A 22610-nucleotide genomic window follows, 5' to 3' on the forward strand; every position below is an offset into this window, starting at 1 on the left:
TCCTGGCTCAGCCTGAGTCAGCACCTCCTGGCTTCACCCTTTGCACACTCATGTGATCTGGGGTTGTCGGGAAGGGTCCAAAGGGAGATTGTCACTTACTGACCTTTGAAAAGCTAGGATATCTGAGGGATCGTGTCTGTTCAAGCCCCCATTGGACATGGGTATGGATGTATGTGTACCCGATGGGTGTTATGAATACGCCCTGCTGATTCAGGATATGTACAAAGGCTACCTCATCCCTATCCTCCGCGTCTCGGGCCTCCTGTGTCTATTTCAAAGCTCTAGAGGTAGGCTGATCTGATTTCTGTCCATCCTGTCCCCTCCTTGTTTACTGGAACATTGGGTCACTGCAGTACATCTGGAATGTGAGCTCTGGGCAGCCCAGTGAGGCTAAGGCGGGCCCTGCAAGGCTTCTTGTCATTGCGCTGTTTTTCCTTCCCTCCCACTGCGTTTTCTTGGAAGTTCCCAGCCAGGCTCAGTGTGTATCTCCAGAGACACATTCCACAGTCCCAGCTGCTTTCAACTCAGCAAGTCTCGCCTGCCTCTCCTTTCAAAAGCCTGCACATACGCAGAAGGGGAATGAAACAAACACTGTGTGATCCCAGGAATGGGGGCAGCCAAAGTTTTTGTTATGGCTTGAGGATGTACTTTTTCACATACAGAATAATCAATCGTCTTTCCCTTCTGCAAAGGCAAAGATGAGACCAATCTCTGGATTTATGATGTGGCTGAAGAGAATGAGGTACCTTGAGTTCTGCTTAGTAGAGGTGACCTGAGGTAGCTATGTTGCCCTTTCTCCCTGATCACGGAGCTCATGTGACACTCTGCCAATCTGAACCCCAGGGACCTGCAGCAGCCCTACTTCCCCTTTCCCCTCAGCCCTCCAGATCTCTGACTTTCCCCACCCACTCCTCTTTCTATACTATAGGAAATAAATAAGGGTAGGAGAGAGAGATACTAAAATACATCAATTATTTAAAAATCATATTTAAGGTCTGGGAGATGGCTCAGTTGATAAAGTACTTGCTTATGGGATCTCATGTAGCTGAGGCTAGACCCAGACTTAATCTTCCCATTCTGGGATCCCAGGCATGTGATACCATAATCAGCTTTATGTAGCACTAGAGACTGAATCCAGGGCTTTAGGCATGCGAGGCAGACACGACCAGCTGTGCCAATACTCCAGCCGTGAGTTGTTCTTGTTACCAGATGCTACATGGATAGTGTAAGGTTGAGACAATCCTCAAGATGTGATCCTCTGAGTGCAGCATCAGCATCTCTCCCGACTTGCTGGATCCAGGACTCTTGAGGGAAAGCATAGAAATCTGAATTTTTATTGAGCCCAAAGAAGGTTCAAGAAGCCTTGAACTAGAGTCTTCCTGGAGTTGGGGTGAGGGAAGGTGGTGGGGTTTCTTTGTGCTCTCCACACATGGTCTGTCTAGTTCAGTCTGTGGCAAGAGTGAGCAAGAGCATGAGAAGGACCAGAAGTGACAGTGGCCATGTCTGACATTGCTGAGACATCTTCTCCTGCCATTCTCTGGTTAGGGCTGTAGTCTGTCTGATCTTCCCATTGTGCCTGCACCACTATAAGAGCACGCGGTGCTGATGCCTCTTCTGAAACGATCCTGACTCTGTCGTTTTGTGTCTGGTTTGCCTTAGACAAGAGGGAGAAAATGAAAATAGTATGTTTCATTCTTTTAATCTTTTTCTCTTATTGAATTAAATACACCTCCCCTTTTGAGCCCCGTGAGACTCTCAAAATGAGCTCCCAAGACCATGACAAGGGTGTAGGAGTTACTACTTGTCAGAGTCACTTTTGTGATTTCTAGTCACAGGTGGCTATTGAGCCATTGAAATGGAGATGGTTAGGGCTGAGATGGGCTGTGTGTATAAAGCATATACTACATTGCAAAGAAGTACACAAAATTGTGTAAATTGTCTCATAAGCAGTTTTACATACATTTCATACTGAACTGGCAGCTCTTTGAATATGCTGGGTTAAATAAGATATCATGAAAATTAACTTCCTACAGTATTGCGGCAGGCCAGCAGCTCACAACCTGCTTGCTCAGGGGTGGAGTTTCCTGCTCATTCGTTCTGCCACGCCCACTACTAGACCGTACGGCTTTACTGTTTAGAACCACACACATGCTCACCCTGCTACTAAACCCCGAAACTATTTGACAAAAATCGGGTCCCCTTCCCCCTTCCTTTATAACTGAGTGTCGGAACAAGTAAAATTGAGCTTTGATCAGAATGAAATTGTCTTGGCTCCGTTTCTTCTTTCGCCCAGTCTAGTTCCTCTCTTTCAGCTCGAGTTGCCATCTCAGTTAAACCATTCGTTGCGAGCTGCTGGCCGGCCGCAACACTACAGCCTTTTTTAATCTTCAAAAATGTGGCCACTGGGGAATCTAGAACTACAAATATGGCCTGTGTTGGTGACTTACACCCTATTTCCATTAGGTAGCACTGGTCTGGCCCATCTGCAGCTGTGATCAAACCCAGGGTTTAGAAAAGGCCAGTAGTCATGACAGAAGCAAATCCAAGGGACAGGTACACAGCATAATCCAGGCATTCAAGTGGGTAGCTCACAGAGGCAGGCAGCTATGGAACTAGAGTGCTAGAGATGGCTTTGTTCCCTGCCACTTGCTGGTTGAGTAATACTGAACTTCTTCCCTCCCCTCCTCTCTTCCCTCCTCTTCCTTCCCTCCTCTTGCCTTCTTTCCCCATTTTCCTCCCTTATTTTCTTTCTTGCTCCTCCCTTCCTTCCTTCCCTCCCTCCCTCCCTCCCTTCCTCCTCTATCCTCTGTTCCTTCTCTGTGCTGAGGATTGAATCCAGGCCTTGAGCACACCAAGCCACACTATGCCACAGAACTTCTGCCCCTAACTCTGTCATCTGTAAAATGAGATTATCTCAAAGGAGTTTTATCCATTAAGAAAATGATTGCAAAATATTTAATTCAGTTTTAGGCTGGTAATAACTATCCAATAAATTCCATTTATTTATTTACTTACTTATTTGAAATGAAGTCTCACTGTATAGATCTGGCTAACCTGGAACTTACTGTGTAGACCAGGCTAGCCTTGAACCCACAATGATCCACAGAGACCTCTGGAGTTCTGGGTTTACCATTGTTCACTGCACCCAGCCATTAAATCTTCTTAAATAAGAGGAGATTTTAGGGTATTGGAAAGATGGCACAGTGGTTAAAAGCATTTGCTGCTCTTGTAGAAGACCCAGTTTCTGGATTTGGTTCCCAGTGCCCACATGACAGCTTATAGCCCGCTGTAACTACAGTTCCATGGGACACAGTGCCCTCCTCTGGACTCCAAAGGCATCAGGCACACAGGATTAACACAGGTGCATGCAAAGCACTCATAGGAATAAAATAAAAGTAACAAGTCTTTGAAAAACAATGCTATAGAAAGAAGTGGTTGTTGCTATATGGTGTTAAGTGTGTGTGTGTGTGTGTGAAGTCTGCTTCTAAGAGTCTATAATATTTAGAATAGCTTTTTATCTATAAAGACTAGCTACAAAAACGGGGTGCTTGCCCCTTCTCCCCTTCTTCAGCTGTAAGCCTCTGGCTGGCTCCGAGCTTTTCCCAGTACCATGTTACTCTAGGTCCTCCTAGGGAAATCAAGGTTATATACAGTTTGGTCCTGGACAGCGACTGGGCTAGTTTGTTATGCCTACAAAACCTGACAGCTTATGTGTCATACACAGTGGACGGAGTCTGGGAGTGAAAAAGGACAGTACACTTCCTGAGTGGTGAAACGGTCTGTTACTGTCGCTACTGGAGTGGGGCGTAAGGCTTTGGTCTGGGCTGAGATGCCCTACTGAGCTTTGAAGAGGAGATCTAGTGGTTCCATCTAAGTGACAGCTGGTAATATGTTTTATATATATATATATGTATATTTGTTGTTGGTTTTTCCAGATAAAGTATCTCTGTGTAGCCCTAGCTATCCTGGAGCTCAGTCTGTAGACCAGGCTGGCCTCAGACTCACAGAGATCTGCCTGCCTCTGCCTCCCTCCCGAGTGCTGGGATTAAAGGTGTGTGCCACCATGCCAGGCTGAGTGTCAAGGATTAAAGGCGTGTACCACCATCTCCTGGAGATGTTAAATTTTTATTCTTCTTCAGAGAAGGCAGGCCACTCACTAAATTCATAAGAAAACAGGATAAATGAGAAAATGGAAGCTGTCCCAAACTGACAGGAAAAGGTTGCACCTGGCTCTCTTATGAAAGATGCTGAGTGTGGGTGTCCTAATAGCTTCTCTCTAGGTATGAGTTCTCCAAGCTCCTAGAGCTGACACTGGGATGAAACCCTTAACAGTTTATTCAGTAACAACAGCAGCAGTAGCAACAGTAGCAAATCCTCAGCTTGCTTCCATGGATACTGGTCAAAACAGCTACAATGCATAAACAGAGACTGCACACAGGTTATCCCCTTCCAGGTATGTGCTCTGGGCTGTTTCTAACCTTGAGAAAAGAAGCAAAGGGTGGAAATACTGTACTTGGCTGAGGAAGGGATTAAAGAGTCTTCCCTGTCTTTCTGAGTGGTGTTCTCCATCATCATCAGGGCCTCATTGTCCTCCACATCACAACAGGTGCCTTTTGTTCCCCTCTTCCTGCATGCCAGAGCCTTTGCTCACCTTGGTTGATCTCACCTGCTTCTCCTGACAGCCTCCAGGGAAGAACTATTATTAAACTATGTCTACAGATGAGGAAGCTGAAGCTCACAGACATCACATAACTTGCTAAGAAGTCATGCCCCTGCTGATGCCCCGTACTGGAATGGAGACTGCCTTTTGTGAACCAAGAAGGGATCCCTGGACAGGAAACTCTTGACCTCATGTCAACTCCAAAGACTCCTTTATAAGAAATATTTCATAATATAAGCTGAAGTTCATAAATTAGGTAACTCCTGAAATCACAGTGTTAGAAAAATAATATTAAAGAAAAAGAAAAATAATATTTTGCAATGAAGAAGCATGGAATGCATATATTTTTTTTTAATTAGGAATGTGTGTTTTATAAGTAAACACTCAAGCACGGGAGATTGTTGAGTAGTCTCACATACATCCAGAATTATCAATAAAGGGCTAAGGCATGGCTGAGTGGGTCCAGCACTTGCCAGGCAACCATGAGGATGTAATGAGGATATAATTTACATCCTCAGAATCCATGTAAAAGCTAGGACCATGGCTCATATCCACAGTCCCAGTGTTCCTATGGTAAGATGGGCAGCGAAGGCAGGAGAATCTTCAGATGCTCTCAGGCCGGCTAGCCTGCCATCATAGTGGGGAGCAACAAAGGAGAGACCCTGCCTCACACCCATTGGAAAGTGAAGACCACCACCTGTTGCTGTCCTTTGACCTTCAGGTACTGTCAGAGCTACGCTTCCTATACTCACACACATTCATGAATATGCACATACGTGTCACATACACACATACACAATCAATAAAAGTCATATTTGCCAGTGTAATTTACTCAAATACTGCACAGGGTACTAATATCAGTAATTGGGCTATCTGAACAGGTGAACCATTCCAAACAGAGTAAAACACAATTTATAGCATATATTATTTATAGCCTACGAAAATTTAGTACATACCAACCGAATCAAGCAGCATGCTTTAGGTTTATGGGAAAGGTGGAGTCCTAACTCAAATGTGTTAATATCCAAGTGTATTACTATCCAGTGAGACATTCAAAAGGCAAAATGCATTTTCACTGTGAGGGAATTGACCAGGCATGAGACAGCATCAAATCTACACCTACCCCACACCCCGTCACAAGATTGCAAGCGACTCCTCCGGATCAGTGACTGAACAGCATGGATACTTTGTCCTTCAACAAAGTCCCTTAACTCAGTCTTAGGACAGAGTTTCTCATTCTTAGCCCCACACTGCAATAATGTGAGGGACCTTGTCTTTAATGCTGATTTAATGCCATCTATGGAGATTCTGGTGTAACAGGCCTATTATCAAAGTTTCAAGCCCTTTCTTAGCTGAGTTCATTTCTTAGCCTTAGTTGAATCAGAATGCCAGACTATTGGCTTGGCAAACCTTTGTTCTGTCCTGTGGAGCTGGTCCTTGGTCAGAAAGAGTCCAAGACTCCTGAACCTGAGGAAGACCATCTTTAACTATAAGGCACTGAAGGGACTGTGTGACTCCAGGATCTGACAAGTCAAGACCCCATTTTGAAGTGAGTTAAAAATTAGCTCTTCAAGACCCCATTTTGAAATGAGTTAAAGATTAACAAGTTAAAGAATGTTAGTTTACTTCCAAGTGTAAAAGGAACAGAAGAATAGAGTTTAACTAAAGAAAAATCCCAATCAACCAGGGACTGACTAGCTAGGGAAACCTACTCATTTCTTCCCAGGCCAGGCTTGGACTTTAGCCCTGCTGGAGCTACTCTTTATGGTCTGAAGGGAATGTCCAATCCTTAAATCCTTAAATAGAAGGTATATCTTATTTCCAGTGCCAACTGCAAATGGATAAGGTATGGCTGTCTGCAGAGGGACTCGAGGCCTAGGCCAGGGCAATTGAAGTATGCTCAGGTAGGTTCGTCAATGCCACCTAATATGGGAGGTATTGAAGAACCCCCCTTTCCTCCCTGAGACTCTACACTTTATCATAGGAGAGGAAGCACATTTCTCAAGAATAAATAGCACATGAATTGCCTGATCCTCATCAGCTTCTCGAGTCACTTTAAACATTGTTTATAAATTTTTAAATTCAGTATTAGAGATTGACTCTAGGGCCTTGCACACATGCTTTCCTGCACTCTGCCTCTGAGTTATACCCTCAGCCCCAGCTTTAATCGTCCTCTTCTTCCTCTCCCCCCTCCCTCCCTCTTCCCCCTTCTTCCTCTTCTTTTTCATCTTCCTCCTCTCTTCCTCTCCTTCCTCTTCCTCCTCTTCTTCTTCCTCTTCATTCTCCTCCCCCTCCTCCTCATCATCATTTCTATCTGCTGAGGCCCAGTTAGATGGCATACACTTTATAGAAATTTACTTCATAATCTTTATAACACTTTTGTTAGATTGCTTTTTATCAAATTTGTGTGAGGTTGTAAAGAAGTGGTCCTCAAATTTGGGTCTGCATGACTGGTCCAGCCAGATATAGAATCCCAGCACTCAGGAAGCAGAGTCAGGAGGTTGTCTGTGAGTTTGAAGCCAGCCTGAACTAGAGTGAGCTCCAAGCTAGCCAGGGTTATACAGGGAGACCCTGTCTCCAACAAAAACTGTCCTACTACAATAGTTTCACGTGAATACAGTTGAAGACACTCCTCAAAGCACTAATATTCTTTATCCAGTGCCCACATCCTTGGCTTCTTTGTAAACAGTGTCTCAGCACTTCTGTGTAGTTTCCAGATATCAGATTTTATCTATGAATTTCATCAAAGACATCTTGATTAAAATTTTTCTATGTATTGTCTTCTCCTCCTCCTCCTTCTCCTCCTCACCCCTCTCATTCTCTCCCTCCCCCTCCTTTTCCTCTTTATAGACAGGATCTTATTTAACCCAGGCTGATCATCAACTTGTCTTATAGTCAGTGCTAGCCTTGCCCTCCTGATCCTCCTGCCTCTACCTCCTGAGTGCTGGGATTGCAGCCATGCTCCTACTACCAATGAACTTAAGATGGTTATATTCTTGCATCAGCTCACTATAATAGTGAATTCAATTAGGTGCCATAGACTGATACCTAGCAAGGAGCTGACCTGTGGTGGGAAGTAAATATTTAGAATCAATTAGCCAATGTTATTTTAAGTAGAGTAGCTTTAATTTTTGTTCAAATGTTTGGTTTCTTTTGAGGTGGGGGTCTCTTTATAGTTTAGGTTGGACTATAACTTTCTATGTTTTCAACCTTTCCCCTCTCCTGCTTCAGCCTAGTGAGTGATGGAATTACAAGTGTTAACCGCCCTGACTGGCTAGGGTTTAATTTTGATGAAGTTTCTTTTATGGTTATATCTTTTCAGCATGGAATCTAAGAAATAGTGGCCTAGCCCAAGGTCAGAAAGATGTCCTCCTATGGTCTCTTCTTGAAGTTCTACAATGATAGCGTTTACTTTTAAGTCCACTATTCATTTCGTTGTCTTTCTTTTAAAGTCGGGGTTATTTCTTTTTATTATTTTAAGTTACGTGTTTGGAGGGGTGGAAGGATTCGCCCAAGTTCAGGTGCCTGTGGAGGCCAGAAGATCGTGTCAATGAGCCACCTGACATGGGGTCTAGGAACCAAAGCAATAAGTGCTCATAACTACTGTGCCATATCTCCAGCCCCAGCACGAAGATTCTCAAAGCATCATCATATGCTCTGCAGACTCATGTGAAAGTGTAAGTTTAGAATGATGTCTTCTCTCTTGAAACATGGCCTTTAAAGTTGTTTTCCAGCAAAATCTGCTACATTACCATCTTTATCAGTTAACTCATTCTCTTGCCCTCCCTCCTCTCCCCAATTTCCCAATTCTACTTCCTCTAAGCTAAAAACAAAACAAAACAAAACAAAAACAAAACTAAAACAAACCAACCAACCAAAGAAACAAGAACATCCCAAACCACCCTGGCTAAAATGTCTTTGTTTCTGAGTAACTCTGTCCAGAAAATAGGGTATTGCTCAACACTTTCCACTCCCTACAGCCTCACCAGATAACAGCCCGTGATCACCATTCTCAAATGCAGTGCCTACATTGTTTACAAAATAATCTTCAACCTAGGACTCAAGGAACAGACCACCAAGAGGAAGGCGAGGCCTGCGTTGGATGCTGTAATTACAGAGGCCAAGGCTATCTGGGATAAAGCCTAGCTGCTCTAACTTCACACTGAGCTAGCTCCCTGTGAGCAGGACACTGGGCGTAGGAAGTTGGAGGAGAGGGATGTTGTCAAAGGATCCTGTTCTCTGAATCTTTACAGCTCCAAAAGATTTGATTTCAGAGCTGAAATTGAAAAGAACTTTCGGTATGCTCACAAGTCTAATTGCAAGTTTTATGGCGTATTCCTACCCCCTTTGACATTCTGGGAAGGATGAAAACAAGCAGAAAATGGACTTTGTTCAATCTTGATTAGATATGTAGAAGAACGTTTGCTTCTCACAGTTAGGCTCCTGTCCTTTACTGTTTGGGTCACATATTCTGGCTTACAATTGTCTGGGCAGGAAAGTCTTCCCTCCTGCATCCTGCCTGTTCTTCCTCAACCCAGTCTTTTCTGTAAAGCCAATCTACCCAGACATTTTCTATGCTTTAAAACACTGACATATTAACACAGGTATACACACACAGACACACACACACAGACACACACATACACAGAGAGAGAGAGACAGACAGACAGACAGACAGACAGACAGACAGAGACAGAGAGACACAGAGAAAGAGATGATGAGGAGGGAGGGAGGGAGGATGATGCAGGAGGGGAAGAGAGAAGAAGAGGGGGAAGGGAGGGAGAGAGGGAGAACAACCCAAAAGCCAGCAGCTAGGAGAGATGCTGGAGCACACAAGAACCCTTAGCTGGTTTCCACCCTAGTACAGATTTTACCACAACAGCTTATTACAGTGCAATGAGATGCACATCCTACACAAAGAGAATGTGCAAGAAAGCTGGGCACTTATCATAGCTTGCCTGCTACAATTCGAAGTATATAGAGAGAGGAGATTTCAAGGAGGAAGAAATAGTTTCCATTGAGTTTTGAGATAATCAAAACTTGATATAGGATATCGGTGGGGTGGTCTCAGAAATTCACAAGGCACGAGAGAGTTTGGGAACTCCGGAGAATAATAGATGGTCCCATGGACCAGAGCCCACTCTGGGCTAGTTAGTAGTTAGTTAGGTGTTCCTCGTAGCTGATTTTATCTAGTTCTGCTCAGAGTGGAAGCTGTTACAATGATGGTTAAGGAAGGTGTGTCCATACGGTGGGTGAGTGTACAAGTGTTCTGATTTTCCAGGTGAGACAACTTCTTGGTGCATTCAAGCAAAGTCATTCAGATAGGTAGCCCCCTGCTCCAGATACTGTTTCACTGTTTCAAAAGCAGACACAAAGACATCCCTGCTTATTCTTAACCAGGTGCTGGCTACTTTCATGTCTACTTGACACAAACTATAGTCATCTGAGATGAGGGACTCTCAACTGAGAAAATTAATAAGGTTGGGCTGTAGGCAAGCCCAATCTTATGAGCATTTTCTTAGTGATTGACAGGTGAGGCGCCATCCCTGGGCTGGTGGTCCTGGGTTCTATAAGAAAACAGGATGAGCAAGCCACGAGGAACAAACCAGTAAATAATACTTATCTATGGCCTCTGCATCAGCTCCTACCTTCAGGTTCCTGCCCTGTTTGAGTTCCTGCCCTGATTTCCTTAAATGATGAACAGTGATTTGGAAATGTAAGCCAAATAAACCCTTTCCTCCCAAGTTGTCTTTGGTCATGGGGCTTTATCATAGCAACAGTAACCCTAGCTAGGACACAGTGTATCAAAGAGATGTAACTAAGATGCTTTCCAGTTGAGTTTTAGCAATGTTGTCCTTTATGCCAGGCCAGACTTCTAGTGATAAGCCTAAAACTGGCTCCCTAGAGGGCTACTCTAAAGCTGTGCTCCAAACAGAATGTAATGAAGAAGTAGCAAGAAATTTAGCAAACATTTGAAAACCAAAGTGGGTAGTTTGAGCTTGCTTCTGTGGGCAGAGTCTAAGAGACTCTATTCCCAATGGGCTCCATACAGTAGACTGATCCACACAGATAAAGATTTGACTGTTCTGCCTTACTTTTAAGGCAGACACCAGTCTTCCCAAATGAGTACTATGTGCTCTAGGAGCAGCAGAAACCCCACCTAACATTGTGTTTCTCTACCCATGCTCCAGCGTATAGAAAGTTATCAAAAACATGTCAGTTAGTAGCTTTGGATGGTCGACCAAGGGAGAGATGCAGGCCTTTAGAAAGAGACTTTATAAAAACCTTACAAAAATCAGACCTCTAAGGAGCAGACAGATTGGAGTTTTCATTTTTAATACAGAGCCTGACATTCATTGCTTATAGCAAATGGCTATTTATCTTGATTTTCCTTTTTCTTCCACTAGAAGGCAGCATCATTCCTGTTGCGCTCAAGGACAGGAGTCCTTTAAATAAATGCATAGTACACACCTAAGTATACATCCCTATAAAGTGAACACGAATCTTAGCCTCTGACCTTAATTGAATAGGACTATGTTGCCTGATGTCATTTGGCCTAAGGCTCAAGGCAGGAGGTTCTGGAACACAGGACTCTAACCTCTTGTTAACCCCCAAGGAATTGCTCCATGAGCCCATGAGAACAGTCAAAGCATCTTCAAGGAAGATGGACTTCCCAAGCAGCAAAGAGGCATTCAACGATTATAAAACTCTACAGTAGAGAAAGCGTGTGCAGAGGGTGGTGTGCTGTGTTTTCCGTTGAGTTTTATGTAACGTTGGGTCCCCAGGGAGTTTCTGCAAACAGTGCAGGGTGTGCTGGCTCTCTTGTTGCAGCTTGTTTTTGCACTTCAGGCTCCTTTCAGCACCTTGATTCTTGTGCTTATGTTCATAGCTTAAAGACTCAGGATGACAGAAAAGCAATGTCCCAAAGGACTTGTCAAAGCACACCCTAGGTATGCTTTTTTTAAATGATTTTTTAAAAGATTTATTTATTTATTATATGTAAGTACACTGTAGCTGTCTTCAAACACTCCAGAAGAGGGAGTCAGATCTCGTTACAGATGGTTGTGAGCCACCATGTGGTTGCTGGGATTTGAACTCCGGACCTTTGGAAGAGCAGTCAGGTGCTCTTACCCACTGAGCCATCTCTCCAGCCCGGTATGCTTTTTTTTAAGGCCCAGATTTTATACATCTGCTAGGTTAATCTGATCTTTGCCAATTTGCATGTTTTACATTGTCCGGGCATCTGAGGTTGTCCTGGGAAGTAGTTGTCCATTCAACAGAACTTCCAAGAGCTTGTTACATCAGAGAAGTTCAGGTTATGGATGAGTCATAAGAGGAACAGCCTAAACCAAGGATATGGGCAGCCTCACTCAGAGACACAGCTCCTGTCAAAACGAAGCTTGGCTTCCTATTTTCTTTGATAGGTGACTAGTGTCACGTGGAAGATTAGACAAGACTACGTGTGTGTTGGGGGCAAAGAGGCGCAGAGATGGAGCAACGACTTAGGAGGAAATCTATCTCCTTCCTCCTTCGCTAGCTTTATTGCAGTATCTGACGTATGTGAGACATCTGCAACTGAACCCACAGTCTCCAAGGTAGGTCTGTATTCTAGAATGGATCATTTTCTAGCATACTGTGTGACACTGCTGCTCAGTGGCACTTCAGGACGAGGTGAGCTGCATGACCTGTTCCCAGGGCATAAACAAAGTTTTATTTACATTATTCTGTGTCTACAAAAGTACTCTATATAAGTGATTTATTTTAGATCTTAGATCTCTTAATTCAGATCACCTTGTGATTTGAGTCTGTAATGTCCACTGTGGACTCTAGTGTTTCGACATTTGGTGCTGTGATTAGGATCCACAGGAGGCTATGGGGATCTTTGACAACTGTGGCCTCACCATCAGAGGTAAGTATATTCTCGGGGTGTGGGGGTGACACAGGTATATCTCCTTCTGGTTCCAACTGAGCTCTTTGCTTCCTGGTGAGCCCCTTTCTGTCAGTGTGGACTGAGTCACTCCCACACCTTTCTACTACAATGGCTGTTCCTTTGGAGACACTCCTCTCTTGAGCTGTTCCTGTTAGGCATTTTGTCACAGGCACAAGGACAATAACTAATACATACTTCACTTCACAGAAATGCATGTAATGGTCTGAACCTTTGGAAGAATTGTGTCAATAGACTCGTGCCACACAGTGTCGCCACACACCTTAAGTTTGTAAATAACACAACTTCTATGAAGCAAAACAGAGCAAAGTAAAACAAAATTTGGTGTTGTATCGACTGAAGATGGCTTCAAAGCCAACAAGGGCTGGAATTGTGGTGGAATGTGCTTTAACAATCCAGTCTCCAAAAAAAAAAGTGAAAAATAGCTTGACTGTTCTGGGGACAAGTATCTGCCCTCTGATTGGATTAGATTTCAGACAAAGCCTGGGTGTTTATTTTTTAATTTTTTATTGGTTCTTTGTGAATTTCACACCCTGCACATAATCCCATTTATTTCCCTCTCCCCTAATACCCACCCTTCACCCTTGTAAGCTCTCCATCCCAACAGAAAAAAAAAATCTCATTGTGGAATCCAGCTGAGGGTCAGCACTACTATGCTGCCCAGGTCAGGCACAGAATGCTCTCCTGAGTGCTGCAGCGGGTGAGGGCAGGGCCAGCTCTCCCACTCTGATGACCTTGGGGCCAGCTCTCCTGCCTGCCATTTGTGGCAAGGGCAAAAGGGAGGAGAGGGGTTCTCTTCTTCACCAAAGCCACCACATAACAGACGAGAGGCAGAGCCAGCTCTCCCACACTCATGCTCTCAGGGCCTGATCACTGGAAACCCTCTTATCCAGGGCCAGCCCTATGGTGCTGCCCAGGCGACATGCAGGGCCTGCTCTCCAGAGTGTTACAGCTGGTGAGGGGCAGAAACAGCTCTCATGACCCCAGGGCCAGGTCGAGGGGTGATGAGGGGTAGGGTAGGAGAAGGAGGCATGTCTCTTATCCACATCACTGCTTGGGAGACAAGGGGTAGGACCATGTCTCTCATCATGTTATCCTCAGGGACTGGTTCACTTGCAACTCTGAAAATGTTCAGGCTGCTCTCCCCAGCACAGCAGCTGGCAAGGTACAGGGGTCAGCTCTCCTGCTCTCCTGCCCCCAAGGCAAGCTCTCCCATGATTCCCAGGTGAGGGGTGGGGCCAGTTCTGCGAAGCCCTCAGACATCAACATGTCTCTGAGTGGCAACCCAGATCAGGGACTTCTGCCTGGTCTTTGGTGGTAACAGATCCTCCCACCTACTGCAGAGCCTTGGACCCAGACGTGGCCCTTAGTAACAGCACAGGCCAGGGCCCCACCGTGGCCCCAGATGGCATCACTGGCTACTCACATCAAGCTGTTCCTCACTACCCTCAGGTCTCTAGTTCTGCCTCTCCATCTTCTGCTTCTCTTTCTCTTCTATCTCTCCACATCTTACTTCTCTAAATGGCCTGGGGATCTTTGAGTGCCTGGGGTCATCTTGGGCACAGTGTGCCTGTTCCAGGCCTAGGCAATGCCATCCCTACTGGTGGCTGTCTCAGGCTAGCTCCTTATCTGAGCCTCCCCACCCCCACCCCCCCACCCCCCGGCATGGACTGGCAGTTGTCTCAGATTCCCCCTTTTCAGGGAATGTTAGGCTGCTAATCATTCATATATTCATTGCTCAGAACACTAAGCATAGACATGGCCCCTCTCCTCTCCGCCAGCTACTGACATACTGATGTAGCAGCCACACCTGCAATGCTAGGTGGGTTTTTTGTTTTTTTGTTTTTGTTTATTTAAAGACCTCTAATCAAATTAGATAGATATGATTCTCATTTATTCAGTTATGTATTAAGGGCTGTTAAGTAATTCCTCCTGAAAATAAATGAAGAGACTTTTCCCAGACTCCAGATTTGGATAGCGAGACACAGTCTCTTGCGATGCAAAGACGGCAGCATCATTTTATTCAAACCTTTATTCTTCTGTTCAGAATAATTTGGAGAGCTTTCCCCCACACCAAGCACAATTCTGAACACTGGGGTAATGTGTGACTGTCATAAGCGACCAAGTAGGACAGATGTGAGTCTCTGTGTGAAGTGTGCCTGCTGGGCCTGAGACCTAACACAAGGCTCAGCTTTCCAGGACTTCTCCCTTTCCAAGGGCACAGCCCCTCAGCTTATGGAAGCCCAGCCATTCATGTGTTCAGTGTTTGTTCACATTCCAAGACTTTTAGGAACAAGCTGTCCATGCTTCTCTGGCTCCAATCTCTGTGTCCTAATGCCACTGTTTAGAGTACAAACTCAGAGCCTATTTTATAGAACTGAACAGGATTCGGGTTCTCAAATTGCCCAAGATGTCGGCCCCGCCCACTTTCTTTCCATTAGAAAGCAAGAGGGGTGTGGAGGAACAATTCACTAAGGGTCCCTGGGATGATGCCCCACCCACTAAGTCACCATTTCCCTACAGCACACAAGGAGGGGTGGAGGAGAGCCGGAAAGGGGAGACTGGTTCTTTCCAGAATGATTCTTCAGACCCAGCTCAAGAGAACCATTCTCCCCACCCAATGGTGAAGCAGCTCTCAGAGGCAGACCAGGGCTAGGGCCACCTGCTGACATAATGAATGGCCCACACCAGGAAGTGGAATTTGGCAACAAGCAGGAAGTCGGTGAAGGTAGGTGGTAACTATCAGAGCTCAACTCTGTGAATAGGCTCTACCCCATCCCAGCGTGTGACACTTTGGGTAGTGTGTGCTCTAGTCTGCATACGGACTAAGAGAATAGATGAGGAAATGAGCATTTGAGTGCTTGCTTCCTCCACCCATAACTTTTCAAAGCATCCATTCAAGTTCCCTCTACAAAGCAAGAATTGGGTTTTAGTGGGGCTCCTTTGGTCTGGAAATATTATGTTAATCACAAAGACCCGGATGCTTTTAGGTTGAAAGGGTATAGGTGGAAAAGAAGAGTACAGAGGACATCTTTCCAAAGCCTGTTCAAAAGAACTAGAGCCCCGCCCGCCTCCCTGCATGGCTAGTCTTGAGCTTTGTTGCCATCCTGCCAAAATCAGGGGTCAGCATTATATGATAAAGGCTTAATGGCTTCTGAGTCCAACCACCCTGGGTTCTGTGACAATGGGAAAGTCACCTCAGCATCCTGCTCTTTGACTTGCTACATACACACAGATTGGAGATTGAGATGGGAATTGTACCCTCCCAAAGGGTTACTGGGATGGTTAATTTATATCCTGGTACCTAGGAAGTGCGGGATAAACAAGTTCTAGCTCTGTGAACAACAGCTCAAGGCGTAGCACATAACACTCCTTAGATGTTTCTGATCAACAGAAATGGGGTTGAGCTTAGAGAAAGTAGAACAAACGAGACAGCGTGTAAACTCTTTCTGGGCCTATGACTTTCCCATTGTCACAGAAGCCAGGGCTGTAGGACTCAGAAGCCATTAAGCCTTTACTATATGATGCTGAGCCCCATTTTGGCAGGATGAAGAGAAGCTCAAGACTAGCCATGTACTTCATTCAGCGCAATCCTTTTCTTGGCCTAGTCATTTATCCACATGAAAGCAATGCTGGCTTCTTCACAGTGTGGAGAATGGGCATGCAATTGAAGATGGCCCAAGTTGGTGGAAGCCCCTGCAATGATGGTTTCCAAGGGACTTATTCCTGGCCAAATGTCATAAAGAGCTCTGGGACTGTTGATGTGTGGCTAATTCCCCACCCCCCAGCTTTATTAAGCAATAATTGATAAAAGCTTATATGCTCATGATATACGGTGTGAGATATATCTGATTAAATCAAGTTATATGACACATGCACTTGATATTTCATTGTGGAGAGAACACTGAGATAGCAGTTCTCAAGTATCCAGCACTCACCATGCTGCATAAGAGATATCTAGAACTTAATCATTATGCTGATCTGAAACTGTGTGATCAGGCTGGCGGGATGGCTCAGCGGGTAAGAGCACTGACTGTTCTTCTGAAGGTCCTGAGTTCAAATCCCAGCAACCAGATGGTGGCTCACAACCATCCATAATGAGATCTGATGCCCTCTTCTGGTGTGTCTGAAGACACCTAGTGTACTTATGTATAATAACAAATAAATTTAAAAAAAAAAGAAAAAGAAAGAAAGTTTGTGATCCTTGGCCAACATCCATTCCCCAATACCTCGTAACCTCCTCTCTCTTCCCCACTTCTGTGAGCTCAGAGCTCAGTATTTTGAATTTTGTGTATTAGTGAAGTCATATGATGATTGTCTCCATGCTTGGTCTCTTTCACTTAGCACAATAACATTGATGACATTTCAAATTATAAAATCGTACTCTTTTTTTCCTGCTAAATGGCACTACACCGTGCCAATTTATCTCATTTTCCCTGCCCACTCATCTGTTAGTGGACACTTCCATCACTTTTATGTGTTAGTTACTGAGATGGTGCCATAATGACCACGGATATCTCATCCAGATGCAGATTTCACAGGGCTGTTCTCTATCTGACGTGAGAGGAAGGTAAGAGAAGTGTACCTAATGGTCACTAGAGTGAGGCTTGTGAGACAGGAAGAGAATTCTGGAAGCATATTAACTTTCTCCACAAGGGCAGGAGACACACTTCTCTGAAAAGAATTAATTAGCTTTGGTTGACTATGAATAAATATAAAATAAAATATTGAGTGGGGTGCCGTGGTTTTAGCAAATCAATGTGCTTAAAAACTATTACCATAATCAAGAGATTACACATTTTATCACCCTCCAAAGTTTCCTGGTATGCTATCATTATAGGTAACCCCTCCCTGTTTTCTGTCATTATCTTTTTTTGGGGGGAGGGGGGAGAATTTTATATGAATGACATCACCCAGTAGGTAGTATTGCGAGTGGTATTTTCTCGATCTACATTGCAGTTTATACCCATTGTTCGCTCACTTTCATGCCTGAGTAGTATTCCCTATCTCTTTATACTTTATTGGAGTTTCTCCTTTCATTTGTTTTTTTTGGGGGAACTTAATCTCTATCCTAGATTAGTCCTGAATTTACTTCTATCCTCCTGTCTCAGCTTCTTAAACACTGGGATTATACATGTTTCTTACCAACAGTTCCATTTGTCTATTCAGATGTGAATTTGAGTTGTCAGATGGTGGCCATGTTAAAACTGAATTCATGTTTAAGTCTTTATGTGGATATATTGCTGGGCAGTGAGGTAGATACAAATTCCTTTCCAAAAAGTGAGTGAATAAAGACTATTTTCTCCAATTATCTGTTTACCCTTTCATTTACTTATTGATGCTGCTTTTAGGAAATACATATTTTGTTTTCATGAAATTCATGTATAATAATAATAATTACTATTATTATTATTATATAGGTCTATAACTTTAGCTTTAAGCTTTTATTTTGTTTTAAAACAGGGTCTCTCTTTGTATCCCCAATTGTTCTGAAACCTGATATGTAGACCAGGTTGACCTTGAACTCAGAAATCTGCCTGTCTCTGCAGCCCCAGGGCTAAGATTAAAGGTATACACTGAACACCTTGGCAGCTTTAATTTCTTTGAGGTATAGGGATCAAATCTATGTTCTCGTGCATAGCAGGCAATTGTTCTACCTCTGAGCTGCATCCTAAGCCCTGCTTTGACATTTCTAATGTGTGCAGATGCTTTGCTGAGGTTAGAGACTTTGTTGATATTCTGTGACTCTTCCCAGGAGTCTTAGAACCTCACTCATCTCTATCTCCTGATGATAGATGCTAAAGCCTTGTTTGTCTTTGAGAAGGAAAAGGCTACAGGAGAAAACCTCTTCTTTTGACCACTTGTTTTCCTAGCCCTGAGCTAGAAGAAAGCAAGGGAGGCGGAGACTGATAATGACTGCATTATAATGCTTTGCCAGGCAAACTTCTCCTTGATGGATGCTTCACACATGAGGAAGCTGAGGCCCACAGAGTTAATCACCCACTGTAGTCACTCAGGGACTGTCAGTCTTGGAATGATAACTTCCTGTGTCCTGAAGATCTTTTGAACTTCTGCATCCAATGGTATCTCTCTCTTCCAATGCATTTTTCTTTTTCCTCTGTGGGAAATGTTATTATTTAAAGCCAAAATATATTAACCATATATAATTAGTGTTTTTTTTTTTTTCTTCTCAAGCTGCTGCTAAATTATGAACAGAGCAGCCCAGAGTTCTTCTTTTAGAGCTTTGGCACTATTTGCATCTCTAGTATGTGGGTCACTTGGTAAAGAACAAAAGCAACTGATTGATTGATCAGTGTGTGGAGCAAGATGCAGAGGGTGTCTGTGGAAGTCGTCAGCTCCAGAGTGAACACCAGAGACCATATGCATGCACACATACACACAAACATATATAGATATGGAGGATATAACTTACACAGGGCACTGGCAGCCATGCCACTGTGGAGACAAAGTCGCTGCAAATCAAGTCTCTCTTATCTCAGGAGCTACATGGCTGGGCCCCTAAATGGTGAGTTGGGACCTAACAGGTGGTCCTCTGGCTCTCTCACTAACCACCTGTGACTTCCAGCCGTAATGGCAAAGCAGTGCTGTTGGGTGCCAAGCTTCTAGTGTCCAAATTGTGACATCTACCTTTATTAGTTTTGTGAGTTTAGACCAGCTCGCTCAGCTTCTCTGTGCTTGGTTTTTCACATATAAAATGGGACACTGGTTTTCATAATTGTACTCTGGAAAGGAATATGGGGGGAAAATGGGAAAAGGTACTGTCTTCCTCAAAACTGTGTTCCCATTTGCTTGCCCCACAAATAGTGCCATACGGTGCTGGGGTTCCTGGGGACTGTGTAACGAAGTTTAGCTTTCCTGTCACATCTCTGATTGCTGTAGGTTAAGTGGGGAGAGTGGGTCACGGCTGGCACATCTGGGAGCAGTTTTATTCAGAGTTCTCTAGAAGAACAGACTTGATAGGATGAAATTACATTTATTAAAAGGGGATTTATTAGAGTGACTTATATGGTTCAGCTAGTCCATCAATGGCTATCTCCCAACCAAGCCAATAATCTGATGGTTGTTCAGGCTGGATGTCTCAGCTGGTCTTCAGTATACATTGGAATCCCAAAGAGGGAGGCTCTAAAGCCAGCAAAGGAATTCCTCAGCAGCAGGATAGAGAACTTGTCAAGAAGAGTGAGGGTAAGCAGGCAAGAAAAGCAAAAGCTTTCTTCTTTCCGTGTCCTTTTATGGAGTCTGCCACCAGAAGGTGTGGCCCAGGTTTTGGATGGGTCTTCTCTCACAAATGATCCAGTCAGAATAATCCCCCACAGACTTGGTCAGATGCCTGGGTTTTGGTTTATTCTAGATGTAGTCAAGTTGGCAACCAAGATTAAACGTCATTGAGGAAATATGGTCTCTCCAGTTCCTTTGCTTTTGAACACATGGCTATCCCACTTGCGTGTGATTTGGCTGAGTCCTAAGGCCGCATTGCCCATATTTCTCTAAATTCACTCTGCTGTTGAGAGTTACTAGGGGCATACTCAGGCAGGAACCCACAGTGGGATGAAGGGGGTTACTGCATGACACGGGAAGAGGGGAGGTGACAAAAGGAGATGAGTGGTGGGGAGTCCCAGAGCAAACACAAGAGCCCCAACTGCAGAGGCCCCAGCTCAGGCTGTTAGACCTCACAGCAGCATGTTACTGTCTTAGCTAGGGTTACTATCACTGTGGGAACCATCAGGCTAAGCTCCTCATTGGCTGGGTGACCATTGGGAGACAGCACCCTTCTCTACAGCAGAAGTTGCTGGGCAGTAAGGATGTTGGGATCAGGAACTGGGTGGCAGAATATCTTTTCATTTACTGCCCTTTCTGTAAGATTACCAATTCTGTGATCTTGTGGGTCACAGAAGTTTCCAGCCTGTTTGTATGTCAGAGGCCCATGTTGTCTTTTTTTATCTCAATATCCCTAGTACCCAACTGAGGCCTGGTAAATGATCAGTGGTTCAGAACTGCTTGCTGAAGTGAATTAAATTGCATTCATCAGAGCTCTGGGGAGAGATCTCAGGCTCTGCACTGGAAGAAAGCCTTGAGCTGTTAATAAGGGCAAACATTTTTAACAGGCTTTGTGGATTCAGTTCTTGTTTGGTAACTTCCTTTACACTCAGCTGAAATTCTGCTCATTTGTTATGACTTCGGGGACGAGAATTGGTTTGTCATACACTTGAGGACATCATTTCTTTTGTCTGACTTGTTTGCTTTCAAATCTCAGCGTCAGAGGGATGTGGTAAGTTTTTCAGTAAACATGTTTAAAGGATGACAGGAAGACTGGAGAGACTCAGAAATCTGCTGGGATTGTCTGGTGGAGTTGTCAAGGATACCTGCCTCTGTTGTTCTGGTCTCTCATGGATATCGCTTGAGATTATCTGCGTATTAGCCATTTCACAGGCTGGAAGAGAGGCTAGTCTTTGCATCGTGATCACAGAGGTAATCCATCATCATAGTTTATTCTATGGGGCCAAACCTTGCTCATCCCCTCAGGTGGCAGGATGAAAACCTCTATGTATCTGGAGCTGACCCTTTGGTACCTTTTAGCTCATGCCATTGCCAGTAACACCTCTGTTTCTTCTCAGAAGTGTTCTAGGTTTGACAATAAATAATGAGACACTCTATTTATTCACCTTCTTTCTGGCCATGGCTAATCAATCAGAACTTTATGGAGGAATTGAGTTGTATAGGCAGATAACAGTTACTAGGGATTGCTTATTCTAAAGTCAACAAAATCTGTATTTTAGCCAAAGCAATATATTTCACGTGTTTTAAAGGCCAATGGGATTATAAAGGTAAAATAAAATATAATTTCCTATCAGTTCGTTCCTATTTCTTCATAAATTTGTCACCTGCCTTCTAAACAATGCATTGGTTTTTTTCATTTTAGCATTTTATATCCTCTGTTGATTTCAATGATAGAGTGGTAGGATCATATACTTCAAAATTTGTATATACTAGCAGAAGCCTAGGCCTCCAATCTGACTGTGTTTGGAGACAGTGCCTGTGAAGTGGTACTTAGGGTCATGTGAGGTCATGGGAGGGGGCTTGCCATCTCACAAACCCAGCATCTTTGTAGGAGGAGAAAAAGGAACCAGAATTTCCCCGGTGCCAAGGTATAGAGAAATTTTAATCCAGCAACATGTCTGCTCTGGCAAGGGATCACATCCAAAGACCTTCTAGGTCTGTGTGGTCTAGCTGGAACGACATACCTTTAATGCTCTAGCTGGAATGCAGGCATGTCCTTAGTATACACCTTTACTCCCTAACAATGAAGGAAAGATCAGTTTGTAGAAGGAAGTAGCCATGTTTGAAAATGGTGTCTAGTTGAGGGGCAGACAAAGTGACAAATCAGAAAATTTTGACAAATAAGTCAGAGATAGGATATGCCCAGCTCTCAGGAGAACAGTTAGAAAAGAGAGGCTATTTAAGAGAGCAGTACAAAGGGAGGAGAGAGAGAGAGAGAGAGAGAGAGAGAGAGAGAGAGAGAGAGAGAGAGAGAGAGAGATTGCAGTTCAGTGAGTGTAGTTTAGCTGAGTTCAGGCAGTGCAGTGGAGTTCAGTTGAGTTCAGCTCAGTGCAGTCTAGTTTGTGGATTTCAAAGGCAGTTTTCCAAGCAGAGCAATTGAGTGAGAATCCGAGAGAACCAGTTTGAATCAGTCAGCTTGGAGAGAAGTTTGAGCAAGAACAGCTGAGTTGAACCAGCCAGCCAGAGCTTAGAAAGAACTGGAAGGATGAGGCTTTGGGGTTTTTGTTTTATTTTGCTTTTTTCTGCAGTAAGCCTCTGAGGTGACCCTATACACACACACACACACACACACACACACACACACACTACAGCTCATCATTTTCTTCTGATCCTAATACTTCTTACCTAGTGACTCTTCCAGACTCATTTTTATTTTGTTCTTAAGAATTTGGGTGTAGGCCGGGCGTGGTGGCGCACGCCTTTAAT

At 44.1% G+C, this 22610-nt stretch overlaps 1 long non-coding RNA gene and 1 pseudogene across 1 annotated transcript in view; both read right to left on the bottom strand.

Moving 5' to 3' along the window:
• LOC110290999 overlaps window positions 1-22610 on the bottom strand; it is a 78190-nt gene that overhangs the window by 28755 nt on the left and 26825 nt on the right. The gene's annotated exons all lie outside the window — the stretch shown is intronic.
• LOC115032494 lies at window positions 14312-14435 on the bottom strand (annotated as a pseudogene).

This window comes from Mus caroli, chromosome 1 (assembly GCF_900094665.2).
Source record: "Mus caroli chromosome 1, CAROLI_EIJ_v1.1, whole genome shotgun sequence".
NCBI lineage: Eukaryota > Metazoa > Chordata > Mammalia > Rodentia > Muridae > Mus > Mus caroli.